This window comes from Brassica napus, chromosome A8, assembly GCF_020379485.1.
Source record: "Brassica napus cultivar Da-Ae chromosome A8, Da-Ae, whole genome shotgun sequence".
Taxonomy (NCBI): Eukaryota; Viridiplantae; Streptophyta; class Magnoliopsida; order Brassicales; family Brassicaceae; genus Brassica; species Brassica napus.
Genome location: NC_063441.1, coordinates 2,603,445 through 2,627,982, shown reverse-complemented (window position 1 = coordinate 2,627,982; position 24,538 = coordinate 2,603,445). Strand labels below are relative to the sequence as shown.

Here is a 24,538-nt window from a genome sequence, read left to right as displayed (position 1 = left end):
ATAAATAGAATGTGATGTAAATTTTTTTAGTCAACAGAGAAGTAGCGTAGGATGAGATAATAATACAAAATTTGGTGTTGAATAATTGAACCATTGTGTATCGGCATGACTTGTTTTCTCGCTATCATCCACAAACGCAGTTTTTACGGTTGGTAGCGGTTATTGGCGTTTTGCAACAATCACTGAAACTGTTCTAAACCGTTTCAAACCGCTTTAAACATTTTAAATATCAAAAGCTGGTTTCAGCTAGCGTTTGGAGTTGTAAGAGGGTAAAAATAAATTATTTTAAAAAATTACAATAAAATTATAAATTGAAATAATAGAAATACTAAAATATATCTATTATATTTTAAATTTTATTATAAATTTTTCAAATAAAATAATTTCTATAATTTTTTTAATTTTTTATAAATAATATTATAAATATAATTTTTTATCATTATAATATTTTGATGCATAATATTTTTGTAATTATATAAAATGTAAATATTGTTAATTTATATTATTTAACCGTTGTTGTATTTGGTGGCTAACTAATCATAAGTATCCCGCAAATACAATGAATTTTTACCGCAGTACCAGTCGTATAAATCTCTTAAAATCGTTTAAAAGTGTAACCACCCGCATTCGCAAGCTCCTGCAACCGCAACCGGTACTGTTACACCAGTCAAGACCCTTACAACTAATTTTTCAAAGTGAGTTGATAAGTCTTAGAAAATATATTCAACGTTACTTTTTCTTTTTCCTTTGGACAATTCAACTTCAACGTTATTTTTGGTCCACTTTTTTTTTGCCAAAAACTACACTAGGTCGAGTGAAAATAGTATAACCATTATCATTTACGGGTGACAGGTTTTATATTTAAAACCGCAACTAATAATTTTCATATTTTGTTTATAAAGTACTAATTTTGGATAAAAGAAATTGTTGCTACAAGATATACTTGACAACCAAATCTTTTGACCTCGTAATAAAAACTTATACTCCTTCTGTTTTAAAATAATAAATTTTAAAGTTTTGTATGAAAATTAATGAATTACTAACGTTTATTTAATTATATCTCGTTTGTACAAGGGCAACAATACCTACATATAACTCTAACCTATAAAAAATCATATTTCAAAATGCAAGTGGTCATAAACATAAATTTACATTAACAATTTTCATAGAAATTACAAAAAAAATCCTAAAACATCACTTAAAGTGAAGTGAAAGAGTATCGAATTGATTAAAAGAGCTCATAGTATGAGACTATTTGATAAAGAGATGATTTATAATTATGTGATTACCCTATAATCGACATTATTTAACATAAGAAATATATGTTTCATTCAAAAAATGAAGAAGAACAAAATGTTTATTTTAGGTGATTCCACAAATTAATTATCCATTTCAGTTAATGAAAGGAGAATCTTAAAGATTCCTCAGTTAAATCCTTAAACGAAGCACCGAAATGGTCCACTATCCCCTATATATTAATTGAGGAACATTTGAAAAGATGTAACCTCAATTTTGTATTAATTAAAAGAGGTCCCAATGCATAGGTGGCACTCAATTAGGTAGTCAATTACATTCAATTAAAAAATAAGTAGGTCCACATTCGATTTTTATATGTTGTTAGATACATAAGTTGGTCAAACTATATGATATAATGATATGATATGATATTTTCTTTCCTTAAATAAAACCTACGGAATTACCATAAATGACTAATATATATATATGATAATTAATGATTTTAATAATAAAGATTTGATAACAATTTATATCTCCTCCATCATTTTTTGTTTGATTTTATATTATTAAAATAAATTAAACAATCAAATTAGCTATAAAAATAAAATTTAGATTTTTTCGTATATGTTATATTTTGAATTTTTAAAAACAACAATAAATGACTAAAACTATTAAAATTATTATGTTAAAAATTAATGATCAATGGTTTAACATTTTTATTATAAGAAGATACACATGATTTTAAAACCATATGAGTAAAAAATATCATTTAATAATAAAATAAATAAATATATATATATATATAGATTAAACACTATATACCATAAGATTACATAAATATTTTAATATCAAAACTTTCAATGAATTTTCAAGAACATTTATAAATTATAAACTTATTAAAGATTTCAGAATGAAAATTTTGTTATCGATGATTTAAATATTTTGTTATAAAACGATATGAATGATCATAGAACCGTATGATTATAAATTCTTATTTAATAAATAACTATACAAAATATACTATTCTTAGAAAAATAGGTTGGTCCATCTTAAATTATATTACACTTTTTATTAAACTAACTATCGAATTGATAAATAACGTACCAAAAAATGTTTTGCACTTTCCTTAAATAAAAGCTACGAAATTACCTAATATGATTAACGTATATGTGAAAATTAATTATTATGAATAATAAATATTTGATAACAATTTTTGTATCTTAGTTCTTTTTTTTAATTTTATATTATTAAAAGATATTTAAAAATCACATTAAATATATAATAAAAACATCTATATTTTTTCTTATATGTTATATTTTGAATTTTTCAAAACGTCTATAAATTATTAGAAATTTGAAGATTCCCACTCTCAAAATTTTGTGATCAATAGATTATTTTCTTGTCATAATAAGTTACAAATGATCATAAAATTGTATTAACACGAACTTTTATTTAATATTATAAGAAGATACACATGATTTTAAAACCATATGAGTAAAAAATATCATTTAATAATAAAACATATATATATATAGATTATACTATATACCATAAGATTACATAAATATTTTAATATTAAAACTTTCAATGATTTTTCAAAAACATTTATAAATTATAAACTTATTAAAGATTTCATATTGAAAATTTTGTTATCGATGATTTAAATATTCAGTTATAAAATGATATGAATGATCATAGAACTGTATGATTATAAATTCTCATTTAATAAATGACTATATAAAATATACTATTCTTAAAAAAATAGGTTGATCCATCTTAACTTACATTATATTTTTTATTAAACTAACTATCGAATTGATAAATAATCTACCAAATATTTTTTTGCACTTTCCTTAATTAGAAGCTACGAAATTACCTAATATGATTAACGTATATATGAAAACTAATTATTATGAATAATAAATAATTGATAACAATTTTTGTATCTTAGTTCTTTTTTAATTTTATATTATTGAAAGATATTAAAAAATCACATTATATATATAATAAAAACATTTATATTTTTTCTTATATATTATATTTTGAATTTCTTAAAACGTCTATATATTATTAGAAATTTGAATATTTCCACTCTGAAAATTTTGTGATCAATAGATTATTTTTTTTGTTATAATAAGTTACAAATGATCATAAAATATAATGCATATGAATTTTTATTTAATAAATATTCAAACTAAATAATATATATATAAATATTAATGATTTAAAGCAACAAGATTGGCTGATCAATTTAGTCGTCCAGTTGAAATCTTTCAAAAGTATGTGAAAGACTAAAGTCAAAGTAAATATGGATTTAGAATAGTAGTTATATTTTACTAACTGAAATACCGAAAAAAATCGAACCGAACCGAAACCAACCCGATATCCGGATTGAACACCCCTAATCCAAATGAAGCCAAACTATTGTTTCATTCTTCAAAATATAATAAAAATAATAACTTAATTCCGCGCAAGGCGCGGATCTTATCCTAGTAATATATTAATTGAAGCGTTAAGCAAAGCACCAAAATTAACGTGCCATAGATCGACTTCGAGGGAAGAGGTGCCTTTTTTTTAGGGAAGAGGTGCCTCTTGTCGGAACATTTGCTTGGTTGTCAGTTTGTATATATTAATTGATTTGGAAACACGACTAAATTGTGGCACCAAAACTATCTATCGTCCCATCATACTAACCACTGTGTTTTAGATCGATCACACCGAAGATTCCAGAATTAATTTGATTCGATACTGAATGGGTGGCGGAATCATTTTAGTATACTGAACATCCATTTTAGTGGAGTTTTAATCATGTGGCCAAATCGATCAATAAAAGAGTCTATTGACTAAAAAATTCTCAGGGGATGTTGTTCAATAATTGTTTTAAGAAAAATTAAATTGAAGCGTAGTTTCTTGTCATTTAAATAAATTCAAATTGGTTGACAAAAAAAAATTCAAAGTTATTTTATTAAAATATTTTTTCCAACAAATATTATAATAAAACTAGAAAGACTTCAAGTTCAGGATTAGTCCAAATTACTAGTACAAAGATGATATCACAATTGAGTAATGCATAAAATAAATCAATAGACAAAATAAGGGATGCAAGCAACCAACTATGCTTTATTAGAAATCGCCTAAACAATCTATTACAAGACTTGCTTATCAGTTTTACACAGTTTGTTAACATCCTAACAAGTGCTACTGAAAGATTCATAATCTACCAAACTTGTCTCTCTTTCCAGTACTTCAGCATCTGCTTTAGTACGACCCAAAAACACCCCTAAGGGATTTTCACCATTCATCTATAATAATAGCCAGTGTCTTATGGAATACACACGACTCCATAGCTCTTGTATAGTGATCTCCACGTTACTGAAACCCTAGCCTCCAGGAAACATAGATATGGACAACTTCCATATCAATAAGTACACTTTCCTTTTCTTGAAATGCACTTATTCCTCAAAGCATAAACTTGCTCCACAAGTTTATCTCTTGCCTTTTCTCCACGGTATAAACTTACTCCTCAAGTTTATCCCACGCCAGCTCAGCATCTTGCGTCCACATGGTCTCTACCACTCCGCATGCCTCCTGATTAACTCTCTGACACACATTGCCTCAGCAACTACTTCAACGACTACGTCAAGACATAAACCCTCAGTTTATCCTTCTCCATCTCAGTATATCTTACATCCACATGGTAACCCACAACTCTGCATGCCTTATGTGGTAACAACTAATGCATCCAGCATCAATGACTTTGTCGCCTAGACTATTGACATCTACAAGATCTACTTGCATCTTCAATCTCCCCTTTTAGTTTTGTGTGTTGATTAAGCACAATATCATTCTGGTTCAACAACCACGTTTTCTCACTTGGAAACTTCCACACTAGATATGCCATTCTACCCCACGAGAGTTGCACTATCTTCATCTTCTACAATAGATATATTTTTCTCGCCCATGAGAAAAGCACCAACTACTTCAGAATGTCCATCACCATGCTCTTCTCCACCACGAGATGTGCACTCCTTGGACCAGAACATCACCACTCGTCCCCCTGCTTGATTGCATACTAAGCTAAAACAAATGCTTAGATGTCAATACAAACATCACAGACACAATGCGTACTACATCAGGCTCTGACGCATCCGCCGAACTACTTCTTGAACTACCTTTCGAACCACTCCTTGTCTTGGCTCCTTAGGCTTGGGCTTCTTCCCTTATGCTGTAAATATTGTAGGCTCCTCCCACCCAGTCTTCACAGCTATCCACGCAGCCTCATTGATTCCTCAAACCAACAGCTTCATGCGTACATTCCAATGACCATACCGGCCATCCTTCCACATGATTGTCTTCTGCATAGAAAAATCGTGTACATCTTCACCTTCAGGATCACACCAGTAACTTAGGTGACCCACTCTGATACTAATTGTTAGTGCAAAGATGACACCACAATTGAGTAATGCAAAAGTTAAATTAAGAGACAAAATAGATACAAGCAACCAACTATGCTTTATTAGAAATCACCTAAAAATCTATTACAAGACTTGCTTATCATCTTTATACAACAACCTAATAGCTGCTACTGAAAGATTCCTAATCTACCCAAACTTGTCTCCCTGTCGTCAGTACTTTAACATCTGCTTCAGCACGACCCAAGAACACCCCTAAGGGATTTTCATTTTTCCTCTATAATAATAGCCAATATCTTATGGAATACACACGACTCCATAACTCTTTTATAGTGATCTCCACATTCCTGAAACCCTAGCCTCCAAGGAACATGGATATGGACAACTTCCATATCAATAAGTACACTTTTTCTTTTCTTGAAATGCACTTATTCCTCAAGGCATAAACTTGCTCCCCAAGTTTATCTCTTGTCTTTTCTCCACAGTATAAACTTGCTCCTCAAGTTTATCCCACGTCAGCTCAGCATCTTGCATCCACATCGTCTCTACCACTCTGCATGCCTCATGATTCACTATCTGACACACTGCCTCATCAACTACTTCAACGACTACGTCAAGACATAAACCCTCAGTTTATCCTTCTCCATCTCAACATATCTTGCATCCACATGGTAACCCACCACTCTGCATGCCTTATGTGGTAACGACTAATGAATCCAACATCAGTGACTTCTTCGCCGAGTTAGTCACGGAAGACTAATTAACATCTAAAAACTCCACTTGCATCTCCACAAATACGAGTTCAATTCAAAAATAGATCTAAGAGAGAGGTTTTCCAATACATCAGTTTCTTTGTTTTTTTTTCGAGTGAAATATGAGAAAAAGATATAGAGACGAAAGCATAGGAGTTTGATGGATGTCCGCTACGATTCCATGAATTTCTTTAACCTGCAAGTATTTGGAGATTACTCCCATGAGCGTTTGATTGGCGGAGAACACCTTGAGTGTAGAAATCCCAAGAATCACTCCCTTGATGAGGGCTAGACGCATCGCAAGAGCTTCTGCCATAAAAGGTGAGCTGTCAAAAGATTGAGTGTTCGATTTGGTGATTGGAGGGATTGAATTCAGGTTTGAGAAAGTCCATGCAAGCCCTGCTTGCATCGACAGCTTGCTCCAAGCCGCATCGGTCTTGCATACAGTTACTGCCGATGGGTACACTGATTGGTTCATACCCTTCAAGGGAGCTGGTAAGTAGAGCTGGGAATTTGGATCATTACCCCCGGGTCCCGCCCCGTTTGACCCGCTGCGGGACGGGTGCAGATCGATTGATTTACAAATTTCAGCATGCGGGTGCGGGTTGTCGATTTTTAGCGGGGCGGGTGCGGGTCAACCAAATTTGAGTCACGGGTACTCGCTGACCTGCAAAATAAAAAAAAATATTATTTTTTTCTAAATTTGTTTAAAATAAATAAAAATAAAAATAAAAATATTTTAAAAAATATATAAATTAATGAAAATTATATAATTTAAATTATAAATGTATAATTTTTATCATAAAAAGTAAGTAATTAATTTATAATAAAAATAATTATTTATTAAGTTTAATATTATCCACGGGCCCCGTGGGTTATCCGCAATCTTAGCGGGCGGGTGCGGGTTTACGATTTTTCTTTTGCGGGTTATGTAGGTCGGAATTTTGAGTTTAAAAAATAGAGTCGATCCGCGGGTTGGCAGGTCATGCGGGGCGGGTTGACCCGCGAACCCAGCCCTACCGGTAAGCTTCGGCCTTTTTGGGCTCCCAATATTTGTGCTCCATTCCACTCTGTTGCTAATGTGAGGCTTCATGATGCAGTTTCTTCAGGTGTGCAGATGCGATCTTCAAAGATTTACGAGTTTCGTGCTAGCCAGATAGTCCAGCACACCCAGGGGAGTACATTGTGAAACACTCATGTTAGTGGTAGACAGTTAACACCTGAAACTTGCACATTGCTTTTTTGAAATCCTATGTAGCTATGTGAACTACTTTATGGAGAGAGATCAAATGCCTGACCTTCTTCGTCGTAGGACACTCGAGAAGGTATACATCTTGGTTTCAGGTTCTTGACAAAAAAAAGGCAAGAAATACCTGACTGGAGTCTTTTTTTTTGTAGATGGTCTCATAGTGGTATAGCTTCTTGGATGTTTGACTAGAGGAATACTCACATTTTTGGAGAGAATTTCCGAGACCATACATCCTCTAACCAGTTGAATTCAGATGTAGCTGGAATAGGTAAGACCTATTTGTTCCTAACAACTGAGTTGTAACCTGATCTCGTGGTATAGATCCCTGACTTGACTGGTTGCCAAATGTAGATGTCCCCTGCACCTAGAACACTTGTTCTGAGGCATAGAATCTGTGATGCTAGATGAGGTAATACTTCTTCTACTTGTTTTGCATTCCATTGTAGGGCTGAGGTCAATAAGTCCGCCACTTTTAGGTCTATGTAAGTCTCTGGAAAAGGGCCATGAGGCTTAATGTTTTCATTCATTGAGATCCATGAGTTCTTCCATACTTTTGTGTTATTCCCATTGCCTATAGCTTTACGTAGATGTGTGGTTAGGATGGCGCGACCGTGTAGAATTCCTCGCCATCCATGCGAGCTGGCTGCTGGTAGTTTAACGTCTAGGAAAGCTTTGCTATGACAATACTTCCCTAATAAAACTCGAGCAACTAGTCTCCCTATATTTTTGAGAATGCACCATGCTTGTTTAGCTAGTAGTGCCTGGTGGAAGATTTGTATGTCTCGCAGATCTAGCCCTCCTTCTTCTATATGCTTAGTTAACTTGTCCCATGAGATCCAACATAGTGTTTTCTTATCTTATGAGTTATCCCACCAGAATATTGTCAGCACCGACTGAATTATTTTGTATAAACTGACATGTAACTCGAAGCAGGACATCATGTAAGAGGGAACGGCCCTGAGAGATATGGTCATCTCAGTCACCGAGGTTTGAAGACACTGATGAACAAGAGTATGGTGCGAGGTCTGCCTACATTCGATGCGCCAAACTTCACGTGCATTGATTGTATGGTTGGCAAACAATCAAGAAATGTGATCCCAAAGAGGAGCAAATTGAGGGCTAAAGAGGTACTAGAGCTGGTTCACTCAGACATTTGTGGGCCGATCAGTCCTATTTCAAGCAGTGGGAAAATGTACATCATGAGTCCGATCGATGATTGATGTAGCTCGCATTACGATAAACACGATGAGCCAATTTAGTCTGAAAATTTCTATGATCAAAGTCTTCTTGAATCGTTGAGAATACCAATATTCTAGCCGATTGCAAGGTCAAAAACATAAAGATCTTTAGATTAATAATAAGAATAATAAACGTTCCTTTTACGAATCAAGAGGGTACATATTTATACTAGAGGAAAATACCTAAGTCTAAGAGGATTCCAATCTAATGTCCTCCCTTATCCTAAATCATATTTCTTTTATCGCAATGAAACTTAACAGTTATCAAAAATATAAATAAAACCTTAACATAATAAAAACCAAAGCCGACATAAGAAAAAGAAGGTCTTATACGCTGCATCAAGTAGTGATGTAGATAAATATTTGGGATATTTTCAAATATTTATTATTTAGTTTATCAGTTATTTAGATAATTATCCTTATTATTTTAGAGTTTTAAGGTTTTCTTATATATAGATATCTAGGCTTAAGCTTTTATTCAGTTTATGATTTGGTTAATAAAATTGAGAGTTCTCTCTTCATTCTTTGTTTTCGGGAGATCTATAGAGATCTCAACGAATTCAAGAAAACATTGATCTTAGGTATTCTTAGACTAAATAAGATCTTTATGGTATCGTAGCTTCCGCAACATCAATTGGTATCAGAGCTGGTGTTTTGGTTTCTTAATCAAAACTCAATTCTGGAATCATGGAGAATTTGTTTGTGGAAAATGAATTAATTTTCTACAAAGAAATTGTTGGAGATCCAATTTTTGATGTTTTTGATGATGAAAGTCAGATTTAAGATGAAGATGGCGAGATATTTTTAGACGATCAAGCTTATGTGGCAAAATCAGGCATACATGGAAAGATCAACATATGTGACCATGCTATGTTGCTACTGTACAACGATGAAGACGTCTTCGAAGAATCATCCAATTTTGCCGTAAATTGCAAGAAGGGAACGAGGATATTTAATATGTCTCGAACTGAAATATTTTTTTGGCAAATGAAGAGGCTTTACACAAGTCAAAAATATTTTGTATGGTTTGAAGGTTTCTTTGTTTGGAAGAAAATTAATCGAAGACCATGGTTAAGATTCGATGACGAATCTTTTCCAACCCGGAGAGAATGAGCGTAAGCGTCTATGTTGATGATCTAATCTATACAGGAAGTGATTATTCAATGATGGAGGAGTTCAAGATGACGATGAAGAGTGAGCTCGACATGACAGACTTAGGCAAGATGAGATTCTTCTTGGGGATAGAGGTTACGCAGTTATCAGATCGTATACATGTTTCTCAGTCCAAGTATGCTTTGGAGATACTAAGGCGTTTCAAGATGGAAGACTGCAATGGCGTCTGTAACCCTATTGTACTTCGAAACAAAAGCTGGATCTGGATGAAGGAGGAGAACATATAGATGAGACTATCTATAAACAAGTCATTGGGAGTCTCATTTATATAACCACAACAAGGCATGATCTGCAGTTTGTTGTGAGCTTGATGAGTAGATTCATGGCAAAACAACAGAGTTACACCTTCAGACTGCTAAGAGGGTGTTAAGGTATCTGAAAGGGACAATGGATTTTGGGATATGGTACAAGCGAGGAGAGCCTGGATAAGTATTGGTCTACACTGATAGTGACTTCGCTGGAGATGTTGATGGTCGAAAGAGCACCTCTGGTATGCTTTCTTATTGGACGGAGGAGCAGTAGCATGGTCGTCTAAGAAGAAACCAATAGTGACGCTTTCAACCACTGAGGCAGAGTATGTAGCAGCTTCTGCGTGTGTATGCCAAGCTTTTTGGTTCAGGCACATTCTTAAGGAGCTGGGTTATGAAGTGGAAGCAAGTACAACAATCCTATGTGATAACACGTCGGTAATACAACTTTCAAGGAATCCTGTGTTTTATGGCAAGTGCAAACACATTGATTTGCGTTTTCAGTTTTTAAGGGAGATGGTCAACAATAGAGTTATTAAGCTGAAGCAATGTGGAACTCAGGAACAAACAGCATACATCCTGACGAAGCCATTGAAGCGAGAAGCGTTTGAAGACATGAAGAACAGACTTAGAGTTTGCTCTGCAGGAAGTAAGCTAAATTCATTATATGAAGCTTAGCTTAAGGGAGGGGGGGGGGGGGGGGTTGTTAGAGCAAGTTTGGTCCGAGAATGAAGGAGCAGTTTGGTTTATTAAATATTTGTTTTAAATTAAGTTACTTCTTATTCATGTCTTAGACTAGGCATGGGGCGGATTTGAATCATGTCTTATCGGATCCAGGTCTTTCAGGTCTTAGATATTTAGACCCAGGGAATGAGCACTCAGCCGGACTAAGGGATATGAACTCGCCAAAAGGGAGATCTGGTGGATTGAATGGTGACACAAGAGGGGCGAAAAAGTCTCTTGATACTACCAAACTTCAGTTGTTGCTTGTATGATGCACAAATCCAACAAAAGAAAGGTTTCTAAACGTTGCTTGATATGACTCACAAGTCCAACGAAATAGAGAAAGCTTACTCGGAGATAATCTCACCAAGAAACAAAAAGTGTTCTACAATGAACAAAGAGATAAACTCATAAAGAGGGAAAAAAATAATTCTCTTATTTCGTGGTTCTTAGGCCTTATTTATAGGATTACAAATTGTAGAGATTCAAAAAAAGAATGTGCTATAAACAAAGCATTAAAATAATATCATATTATTATCAATAGATGTAAAACTTGGAATTTCTTTTCAGAATTTGTATTGATAATAATACGATATTATTTTATTCAGAACCGAGGCAATACATTATGATTATATAGAACAAGCATAAGATGTCTTGCATTACAAGCATAATATTTAAAGGTCACGCTTAAGTTACGATGTAGATTTAGACCACATGTCAACAATCTATGTTGGGGGTGGATTTACATCCTCTTCAAAGCCCATTAGACATTGAACTAGGTCCATATTGCTAGGAAGCCCTAGGCTACATCTCTCTATAAATAAGGAGCTCCTTCTTATGAGAAGGAATCTTCTTCTCTCCATTAGACATTTAGAACACATCTTGTAAAGAGTTTATGATTATTAGATTTACTTTACACTAGTAATCATACTTGTAATACAATCTTTGATCAATAAACTCTTTTTATGTTCATTTCCCATTTGATTTCATCTAAAGATTTCTCTTAAGCCTCAAGAATCTAATCATTATTCTTAGATTCTTTTATTGTATTGATTCAACCAAAACCACCAGCATAAATACTATTTTTGGATCAAACAGTTGGCGCTAGAAGGAGGGGGCAAAAGAGAACTATCTTGAAAGCAAAACAAATTTGGGAAAATGCTAGATCTAACTCAACTCTAGCTCGGTACAAGATTTCGGCGAACTATATGGTCTTTTCTCGTTAAAGGAGGAAGCTCTTCATGAAGCCCAGTGTTTGATGTGACCAAAGGCCCACCAAAAAGCCCAATACTCTGGGATTGCGATCTGATCGTCGAAGAAGAAGACGATGTCGGAGCGGTCTCCGGTCTCGGAGCGGCGATGGCTCGTTCCGCCGATGAAGCTTCCGGGATTGCTCTTCTGTTGGTCGTTCGACTCCAAGGTTAGGGTTTGCGGTTGCGAACAACCTTCTTCTTGCCGTTTCTGCTCTGTCGTTTTCGCCATCTAGGGTTCCGAGAGCGGCAGCGAGTGCGGCCAGACGGTCGCTCGTAGCTTTGTTGGTTTCTTCTTGTTGAATGAAACGCGCCATGATGGCTTGCAGCATCTCGGGAACGGATTGGCTCGGTGCAACCAGAGCGTCAGGAGCCGGCGTAACAGAGGCCGACGGTCGGTTACCGTCAGCGGGTGTGTCGTCGGGACTCATACTGAGTTTGTGAACGTTGCTCTTCTCGGACTGATCAAGGTCAAGCGAAAGTCGCGAAGAAGACCAGGAGAGAGAGCCTTGGAAGGTCATCTGCATCTCGTGGCCACAGGAGAAAGACGATGACAGGGAGAGACGTGAGGAAGCGACTGAGCTCCGACGTGAACGGCAGCAAATCTGTGGTTTCTCCTCGCCGTAACCGCGAGCCTTCTCTTCGTCGAGTTGGAGGCATCTCGTCCACTTCCACGCAAAAGTGCCAATCAAGAGCTTCTCATCTCCGGACCAGAAAACATCCAAGGTACGAGCTTTATGTCCAAGGAGAGCTCGGAAAGCATCGAGCTCGAGAGCTTGGAGAATTAGATTCAAAGCTCGAAACTTTCTCGAGAGTTGTCGTTAGAGAGGAGGATCTGGTTTAAAGAAGCAATCTCCGATGTCATCTCGTCACCAGCACGACGAACAGAGACAGCCCTGAGATAAGAAGAGTTTGACAAGAACAAGCTCTGAAGTTAAGATCGTTTCCTTCCACAACCTGCGGTTCAGAGTCGCTGCTGAAAGTTATCAACTTTCCTCTCCACGGCTCTTCCGCACTCTCCGATCAAGCTCACATTCTTTGGTAGGCAGAGCGTGTGTCAATGGCTGCAGCAGCGCTTACGGCTATCAAGGAAGAGATACTAAGGAGTATTCTTTCATGACCAACAACATCAAGAGGCGTTGCTTCACCAGAATCAGTATCTAAGGAGATCAAAGACTGAAGTGAACTGCAGTTCTTGATAGAAGATGGGACAGTTCCTTCTAACAAGTTGTTTTCAAGTCTCTAAGACCTCCAAAACCAATTCCAATCACACCAGAGAAAGAATTGCTTGACAAATCCAACACCTGGATCTTCTTGATACCTCCACTGGAGTTATCATGAGAACCGGAAGCTTCCCAGTCAGTAGATTCCCACTAACATCCAAGTCCATGAGGAGATTAGCAACAGAACCCGGCTCCTCAGATCAAGCTCAGCCTCGCTTGTCAGACGTCCAAAACAAAGCCATCCGGAAGAAACCGGGAGAAACGGTGACAAGAGACTACGAACAGACGTGGAAGAAGAGCTCAAACGTGCCTTCTAAGTGTTTGGGGACAGATATCTCCTTCGGTAATGGTCCTATGCGTCTCGTTCTTGGCGAGTTGAAGATCTTGGTTCACATGATTCTACTCCCCGCTTAGTAAACTATACATCGGACGTGGAGAAGAAGCTTCACCTCGCTTCCTATTACAACGCTTCACCGATTGCAAGCTCGTGACTTGATCACGGTTCATACAACCGATCACTCACAACCCTTTGCCTACAAGAGACTGAGGAAGAAAGGAGTTCAAGCTCATCGTCTCTTCTCGGCAAGCACACCTTCAAATTCTGTCTCCTCGCCGAGTTTGATCAGTGAAGTTAGCAGAATGGAGGGTCATGACCAAGGGCTCGCCACTTTGGTACGAGCAGCGTCATCAAGTTTATGATCTCCTCTTGACATGACAGCAACGAGCCCGGAAGCTTCCCGACCTGTTCGAGGGAGAGCAGATCTTCGGAACAGGAGGCACTGAGATCGAAGAACCTCTCGAAGACAAGCTTGAATTGAAACGCCTGGCCGAGGATATCAGACGTCACCGTTATCGTCGCTCTCGGCATCTTGTTCTCGCGGATAACGAACTCGTTGAATAATGCGTTTCTCCAACGCCACGACAAGTTCAATCACATACCGAAAAACACAATAAGATAAGTTTTCCTAACAACCTTATCAAATTATTATTATCCTTATGGATTTACAAGCTTTAAAGTGTAGTCAAGTTATAGTTTGCTTCTTTAATAATTTATTATCTAACCACGTGAATAAAATATTTACGGAAGCAATAGTAACTACTGTAGCAAATTGACTTGTGTTCCAAGTCATCTAATTTGATTATGTCAACATTTTACGACCTGTAGTTGCTAACAAGTTTTAATCTTTTTGAAGCTTAGTACTCCGGTAGACCTGTACATCATCCCGGTGTCGCAACCCGTCATCACAAGCCTCTCTGTATCTTAAGGGCACAAGACAGATGGAGAAGAGAAACAAAGAGGGATCTTGAACTAAACTCGTGGGTCAGGGTCACGAGTCTGAGTGTCTTGCTCTCAGCAGTCTCTCCATCTCGCCATCGGCTCTGTTACAACTCCTTAAAACAGAGCGCCTTCAACTTCTACAGCAAGACGCAAAGAAGGCCCAGCGTCTTCAAGCTCCATCACGGTAGACGTATGCGACATGGCCTCGCCTGCATCTCTATACATCGTCAGCAGCTTCAAATCCATAAGATCGTCTGTCCCTAAAGAAAAAAAAATCTCATCACAATCACTCATCAAAGATAAGTGTTTTATATACTTAAGTTATATGAGATAACTCAGCCTCGATTGTTTTATTGTTCATGACCTGTCCATAATGCTTAGTAATTAATTAATTATTATTGTCATTTGCAACCGTGAACATTTAAAAACAAGTTCAGTCACTTGCTTGTCAATTATACAAAACTTGGCTAGTTCTTTTGGTTAACCTTGATCTTATCATACTTTTTGTTGTGAACCAGAGTTGATTAGATCGTTGAGCCAAAAAGAATCAACAAGTGACTGCTACTGTCATGTCCTCATGCTTGGAATGGCTATCTCTCAGCTGTGAGCTTGCCAGAAGCAGTACAAGCAGCACAAGCCGGCACATTTCTCAGCATCATCATAGCCTGACGAACACACAAGCCAATAACTTGCTCGGCACACAAGACCTCAACACGAGACTTCAGGTCGACAATAGTTCGGTAAACGTGTATTTTAGGCACAAGTTTAAATTGAACTTGCTTTTTATTAGGCACGAGTTTGTGGTCGACTCGCTTATTGTTAGACACGAGTTTCCAAAAACTCATCTTTGGCTAGGCATGAGTTTACAGAAGCTCTCCTTCCACTAGGCACGAGTTCTCAGTAAACTCGCCTCTGCCTTAGCATGAGTCAAGTAAACTCGTCTTTCGCTAAGCACGAGTTTAAAGCAAACTCGCTTTTTACTAGGCACAAGTTCGATATAAACTCGCCTAAACCGTCGTAGGCATGAGTGTGTCTAGTTCATTGTCTAATAAGTCCTATTCGTAAACTTCGCAGAGATCGATTCCATCTCTCTCAACGAACTTGAGGGGACTTACTGTTGGGGGTGGATTTACATCCTCTTCAAAGCCCATTAGACATTGAACTAGGTCCATATTGCTAGGAAGCCCTAGGCTACATCTCTCTATAAATAAGGAGCTCCTTCTTATGAGAAGGAATCTTCTTCTCTCCATTAGACATTTAGAACACATCTTGTAAAGAGTTTATGATTATTAGATTTACTTTACACTAGTAATCATACTTGTAATACAATCTTTGATCAATAAACTCTTTTTATGTTCATTTCCCATTTGATTTCATCTAAAGATTTCTCTTAAGCCTCAAGAATCTAATCATTATTCTTAGATTCTTTTATTGTATTGATTCAACCAAAACCACCAGCATAAACACTATTTTTGGATCAAACAATCCATAACCAGGATAATAATGTATGATCACTTCAATAGTAATCATCAAACTACCGGATAATTAGCATACTGAGCCAAACCACACAATCCTTCAGGCCACTCCACCATTCTACGGATCCTCATGTAACCTTGTTCACCCCAATTCTCACCCCAAGAGTTTTTAGCCAACCAGTACATGATCCCATCATCCGTCACCCCATACCCAACGAGCACAACTGCATGATTCACGTCGATCCCACAGTCCAGCACATCGAACACTCCCTCTTTGTAATGCATAAAACTGTCCGTACTCGAATCAATGTCCACCGAGATGGGCTGTCTCAATACAGAATCGAGCAACGCATACTCGTTGTTGCTTGGGACATTTTCGTACCCTTTTATCCTTATGGCGGGTCTGGCGTCGGAACGACACTGCCCTGGTTTTCCTTGGTATGGCTATTAGCTGTGTTCGTTTCTTTGCCGCAAGACGCAGCGGCAGCGGCCAAAAATTAAACGGGAATCATGGCAACACACAACACCGATGACCGCAGCGGCAATTAACAAGCGACGCAGCGTCAAAAAAAGCGAAGCTTTCCGATGTTGCCGCTGACGTCAAAAAAAGTAGCGACCATTGTTCTCCATTTCTCTCTCCTCTCTGCTACTGAAAACAGAGACGCGCGTCATCCGTTATTCTCTATTTCTTTTTGGATACTCTTTTTCCCTTCTATATTTCGCTGCGGCAGCGTTCGATTAACGAACAGGACTAATGTAGGCGAAAGCTTCACCAGTACTTCCCGCGTTACAACCATTTGTGCAATCTACAAGTTGTTGTTCCGACAGTGATACGAGGTTATTGCCAGAAATTTTTGTTAAACCCTCCACTGCTGCTACAGATGAGAACGCCCAACAACTTCCTGCACATAGTTATTGATTACTTCATTTTGATGAAAAAAATTACTTAAACAGATAACCCTAACTTGGGGATTAAGTTTTGTATGCGGAATGTATTATTTTTAAAACTGACAAATAATAGAGGTATAACTTGGAATATCAGGGAGTATAAAGACTATAATAAATAATCAAAGCAAGCTTACCACATGATCCTTGATTTTTGACAGGCGTTACAGCTCCTTCGATTCTCCAGTCTTTGACATAAAAAAGTTCACTAAAGTTCAATTTCCTAGATGACATCGATTGATCAACCACTTTGGATAGTGAAGTAACGTTTATGCCCCGGAGACGACCGGTGTAGGTGGCAAGAAACTCTTCTTTGGTCATATCGGTAAACTCGTTGACACCAAGTTTATAGCTTTGATTCCCCATATTATTGAAGTTCTCGATAAATATCAAGTTTTTCTTGAACACTTTGTACCTCATCTCTTTCTCGAAGTTATCCTTGTAAACTTTAGAGAACTGAATCATCCATTTCTGGTAGTAATCAGAAATGGATTTCTCATTCAAAGTGACATTATATGTGGCTTGACAGGTCTTTAAATTAATGGAAATAATGGCTAGAGCCACGAACACAGACAATACTGACACCATTTTGGACTTGTTGTATAGTGTGTATAAGGTTTATGTTGTGGTGTGGTGAAGAGTAGTTCTATATATAGTCAGTGCCGACTTTGGACATGTGTGGATTGTGCTTTTTGCACAGAATGTTACCTTTTTTGTTGTAATTTTTCTTTATATTTTAAGGTTTTATATTTTAAGGTTTTCGAGTTTTGATTTTAGACCCTAAATTATTTATTTGTATGCACATGGCCTAAAAATGTTTTGGGCCGGGCATGTATATAGTTGTTAAATATATGTGAAGAAAATGGATGTTGGCGACGATGTTATAATTTACATTACTTGTTTCATGATCTTCATAAGAACATCTTATTTTTTCTTTGCTATTAATGTATATAACTATATGTATTATACTTCATCAAAATTTTGTTTTCCTTCCAAATAAATAGAAAAACCAAGCTATATTTTATAAATTAGCGTCTGCTGGTGGGTTTTGAGAAAACAAATCAACCGGATAATATTATATATTTTCTTATTTTCAGCGGTATAATGAAAAATAAAATAAGTATACACCACCTTAAGAGGAAATCATATTTCACTCCAAATAAAGACAGAAAAAAGAAATCTGTGTTGACCAAATAATTTAGAAATAAATCTATGTTGACCAAAAGAGAAGTCTATGTGACCAAGAAAAAAAAAATCTATGTTGACCAAAAAAAAAGTCTATATTAACCAAAAATAAAAGTCCATGTTGCCAAAAAAAGGAAGAAGAAAGAAGGGCTTATTTGCCAAATAACCCAAAAAAAAATGAAAATTAGATTTTGGGAGAGAGAGTAAAGAGAGATAGGAAGAGAAAGTAGGAGAGAAGGGAGAATTTTGGTTAGTTAATGTATTTAAGTTTTTTTTCATGTATATAGGGTGCAATTTCCCAAGAAAGAAATCTATGTTGACAAAAAAACCGGCATTAATTATTTCCTCTATTTTTGATGATATTGATACACAACATCAATTACATTTATGACATATCATTTTAATATTCAATTTTTATAATTTATATAAAGAATATAAAATATCATATACAATTTTAGTTATTAGATCTAATCTATATTAAAAATATGAGACCATTTATTATTTATATTATAAACTGAATTTCTATACCATAGTTTACTAAAACTATAATAGACGTAAATAAGTTTTAATGCCAACGTTATATGTTTACAATAGATATAATCATATAGTTTATAGTTACATCCACACTTGTAGTAAGTAATATATTTATATCACTAGGGTTAGCCCGGGCTATGCCCAGGATTTAAATTTAAATGTAATTTTTTTGTCACCAATAAAAACAAACTCATACATATTCTGCGAACCAAACTAGTAGCTCTACATCTATGTGAACGACGAAAGACGATTATTTTCTGGAACTCAGTGCTACACTATCTGCCTTTAGATTCACCGTTCGGGATATATGAATGATCTCTAGGCTGAGGAAGCTTGACTTCAACCTCTTTATGTCTTTAAGATAACTCTCAAACGCCGGCCATTGTTCTGATTCTGAAACCATCTTCACCAATTGAGAATAATCCGTAGCAAAAGTGACCTGAAATTAACGTAAATTCTTCATACACTTCATTACCCATATCAACGCTTCCATCTCCGAATAGAGGGGTGAGAGACTTGCCCGAATATTCCTTTCTCCCATCAAACCCTCGAAACTCTCGAGAATACTATACTAACTTTGTCCTGAATAAGGCTCCTTATCTTTCCAGGAACCATCTATAAAACACCAACGTCCTACTCTCATCGGACGATGCGTAACCTCAGCATGTTGTGATGCATGCTGAATGTTTATCACCTAGGCCTCAGCCCAAAGTGTTGCTTCAGTTTCCGCAAGATTAAGTGTGTCTCTTGGGTCGATATCCAAATTACTAAAAACCTTGTTATTATTTCATTTCCAAATATACCATAGTATCCACGCATAGTGATGATCTTCCATTTTTGGGAGTACCCTCCAGAAAAGATGGTCCATATTTGTGAAGAGAGAACTAGTAGGAAAAAAATATGGGTTTGACGGTATTTTTGACAACGCCCATACTTGATGCGCAGGAGGACACTCAAAAAACACATGATTTATTGATTACTCGTCAGCTCCACATCTAGCACATCATGTATCTCCTCGTATTCTTATAGCTTGCAAATTCTTCTTAACATCTATGCATTCGGATACCATTTGCCGTAAGAATTTTTTTATCTTCAGGGGGCATCTCACCTTCCACCAGAACGCTTTTAAAATATCCACTGTGGGACCATAGAACTATAGTGATTTTGCCTTATCCGGGTAGACCCGTTCTAACTGATATCCTGATTTAACCGAGTATTTTCCATTATTTTTGAAGTGCCATTCATCCCTATCCACCGTCTGGTTTCTACTCAGAGGTATGCTTTCAATAATTCTAGCATCATGGAGGTCCACCAAAGCCTGAATTGCTTGCGAATTCCAAGTTCGTGAAATTAGATCAATGAAAAAATCCATTGTGAGGTACGGATAAGTGTCATGTTGATTTTTGTTTGCTGGTATCGGGCAAGTGGTTGGGAGCCATGGGTCACTCCATACAGAAATACAGGACTCTGTTCCTACCCTTTTGATTAGTCCTTTGCTAACCAGAGATCTAGCAGATATAATACTCCTCCAACTATACGACGGAGAGTATGAATGGATCAGTCCTAGGGGTGAGGCATTTCTATAGTACCGTCCTTTAAAGACTCGAGCAAAAAGAGTATTTGGCTTCTCTATCAGCCTCCATTGTTGTTTTCCAAGCATAGCCGTATTAAAATCCGTTATGTCTTTAAAACCCAGACTTTCTTCGTCTTTATTTGTGTATACTTTTTCCCATGAATTCGAGTGCATGCCCCTTGTGTTTCCCTTGGACTCCACTAAAATTGTGCTACCGCACTCATCAACTTCTTCACTGTTGTCTTTGGTAACCGATAAAAAGACATCACATGATTAGGTAAGGTCCTGACCACTGATTTAATGATCACTTCTTTTCCTCCTTTAAATTTGTTTTTAAAAGTCCAGCTATTAATCACATTATTCAAACAATCCTGAACAAATCCAAAAACCTGTATTTTGGATCCTCTAAGACTCTCAGGCAAACCCAGATAGGATCCCATTCCTCATAAATTCAGTATTCCTAGGATATCCCTCAACTCTTGTCTAGTAGACTCCTCAAATTTATGTCCAAACTGAATTAAAGATTTCTGAAAATTAATTAATTGACCCGAGATCTCCAAATATTCCTTTAAAGTCTTGAGAATGGTGTGACATTCTTCCTTTTGTGCCTTACATACAAAAATACTATCATCTGTAAACACCATATGAGAAATCGACGGGCAAGCTCTAGCTACCTTCATTCCCGTTAATTATTTTCCTCTTGCAGCCTTCTTAATATTTGCAATCAAAGCTTCAGTACACATGATAAATAAATAAGGAGACAAAAGATCCCCCTGGCGTAAACCTCTGTGAGAGACTATATGACCTCGCGCTGCCCATTTAACAATACATGATATTGAACCGATGATATACATTCCATAATTAATATAACTCAGTGTGGATTAAAGCCCATTTTGAGTAGTAGAGCCTGAATGAAATTCCACTCTACCCTATCATACTCTTTTATCATATCCGTCTTTATTGCAATATACTATCATTTGCAAGCCTTATTAGTTTGCAATCCATGAAACATTTCATGTACAATAAGAATATTATCCGATATCAATCTTCTTGGCACAAATGCCGATTGTGTCTCCGATATTAGACGTGGAAGAAAAAATTTCAGACGCTGACATAAGACCTTCAAAATAATCTTGTACCCTATATTACACAGACTAATTGGCCTTAACTCTGTCATCCATGTAGGCCTTTCCGTCTTCAGAATCATACAAATATTGGTGATATTCAACCTTGAATCCATAAACCATGTGATCAAAAAATTATTCACCATCTCAACCAAATCAATTTTAATAATATGCAATGAGTGTTGGAAGAAAATAGCAGTCATCCCATCCGGTCCTGGAATTTTTTTCGGATGCATCATAAACAAAGTCTGGCGAACTTTCTCCTCCGTTTCTGCCCTCAGCAGCCCTTTATTCATCTGTGGGGTGATAGATGGAGCTACTTTCAACAGGAAACTATCAAAATCTGAAGGAGAAGTGGTACTAAATAAGTCCTCGAAATAGTCCACAACCACTTTTTCCACACCTTTTTTTCTGTTATCCAATTACCAGTTTCATCATGAAGGCCCACAATCATATTCCAAACACGTCTTTGTTTTGACAAGCCATGATAAAATTTAGTATTTAGATCCCCGGATGAATACACATGTTTCAACTTTTCTGATGACAGTACTCTTCCTCATCCTTGTAAGCATCCTGCAATTTCCTAGAAACCTCAAAGATCTCCTCTTGCGGCCTATTGTTATCAGATTGGACCTCTTCCAACGCTTTTTGAAGATCTTGAATTTATTCCTTTCCATATGGTAGGTTATTTTTTCGCTAAGCTGTAATTTCATGGTGCAAATTGCTTATTTTTGAAACAAAATCACTTGTCTGTCCTTCATTATGTTCCAGCCATCCATCCTGTGGCTATAAATTCCATAAGGCCATCTTGTCCGATCCAACGTTTATCAAACCTAAAAATCCCTCTCCTGCGATAGACCTTATCCTCTATAAAAGCTACCACTGGCCAATGGCCAGACGCGACCATCCCTAAGTACTCTGTGTAAGAACAAGGAAAAAGTGTGTGCCAGTCTTTGTTTGCTAAAGCACGATGTAGCCGACATCGGATCGTCACTGCCCCTTTTCCTTTTCCCCTTCTCCCCTGCCATGACATTTTATTTCCCCGAGCCGGGAACTCCAGCAAACCGCTGTTCTTAATCATATTGTTGAAAGGGATGAAAGAACTTGCGCTTCTTAAAGAACACTATCCTTTGCATGATTTCCGGTAATCTCATTCAGTTCTCCAATAATGAACCAAAGTTCTGTTCTCGATAACCCATACCGAGTCAGCCGCTCCCATACCTGTTCCCTTAACTTTTGTACCAGTTCTCCGTACACAAATGCAAGATAAACTGTTTTCTCAAGTGCCACCGCCTCTATATCTATATATGATTCTATTACTTGAATAGATGATCTTAAGTTGATAATCGTTGTTGTAAAAAAGCACTAAACCCCTACTCCTTCCATTTGGGTCCACGGTCACAAAACTATCATAACCAAAGTGTGATTGAAATTCTTGTACAAATTCAAACTCTTGTTTAGTTTCCGATAGAAATAAAAAGTCAAGTTTATGTTTAGGCAATATTTCACGAAGATAACTTATGGTCTATTTACTCTCCATTCCTTTACAATTCTAACTTAGGATCCTCATATAAAAATTATTTGATCATGCTCCCACGAGCTAGGAGATGTAGATTTAAAGATACCCAACCATCTCAAACAGCGTGAAGCCCAAAGCCTCTATTCCAATAAACAGTAACAAGTTCACTGGAACAAATTTAAAAATTTGTCGCACCATCTCGATCCTTAAATCCATCTAAACCCACTAACCCAATATCTTATGCAAACCTGGAACATAAAACCATCTCCTTCCTCCCCAACCCACTGAAACCCGTAGCATAAAGACTAATATTAAGCTCCATAGTGTCCCAGCAGGAGAATCCAAACAAGTCAAATTAATATACCACAAATATATAATCTGCTGCAGAGGCATTCTCAACCGAGAACCGATGCAATCCTGACAGGCCCCACCTAGACCACTTTTATTCCAAAGCATAACCACTGTTCCATAATCATTGACCCAACCTCCATTAGGAAACCTGAGAACCGTATCCTCGGACCACCACGTTCCATAGAAAAAATTCTCACACAATATTATTATAACTCCAATCTACTTCCTATGAACCTTGCACACGAATGTATAGATGATATGCTTACAAAAAATATACTTATGAATATACGTGATATCACTCATATTACCCTAAGAAGTGATTTTACCCTCTCAAATAAAAGGTTCAATTATAGTATTTAGGGATCGAATCCGCAGAGAGCTAGGGCACACAATAGACTATAGAAATCAAAATTAAACTAGGCAAACAGTTTAAAAAGCAGTAAATGAATGAAAGCAAGGTGAACAAAGTAGTTGTTCGATTGGTTGATTGAGGTTGTAAACAATTAGGAGAAATAACTATACCTAGGGATTTCTCAATCAAGAGATTCAAAACTACAATTCAAGGATGCTAATGGTTTACAGATTCAATTCTAGAACTCGATTTTAATAAGTAAGCAATCCATCTTTCGCATGCAATTGCTAATCAGATATCTAAGTCAAGTCTTAGCTGTCACTTATTGACTTGGAGCGAGCGTCGATCGATGCTATGGCCTGAGCGTCGATCGATGCTTCCTCAGACAAGCATTAACGACCTAATCGATTAAGTTCAACTAGATTCCTAGACCAACTCTCGTATGCGCCTAGGTATCTAATCCACCAGAGTTCGGGTTCCGTTAATTGATTGCACTTTCGTGCCTCTCAACTATCCTATGATTCTAGAATTCAAACAATTAGTCAAATTGTCGTGCTATTCTAACTATTCAAGATTCTAGTATTACAAATCATCCTGGTGTAGAGATCTATAGATAATCTATCAATCCTAATTTATTATCAGTTTGACATTATATAGCTCATGAAATCCCTAAACCTAACAAGATGATTACTCATAC

At 36.6% G+C, this 24,538-nt stretch overlaps 1 pseudogene; it reads right to left on the bottom strand.

The window, feature by feature from the left end:
* Positions 1 to 16,036: 16,036 nt before the first annotated feature.
* On the bottom strand, positions 16,037 to 18,597 carry LOC106443909 (annotated as a pseudogene).
* Between the last annotated feature and the right edge of the window lie 5,941 nt (positions 18,598 to 24,538).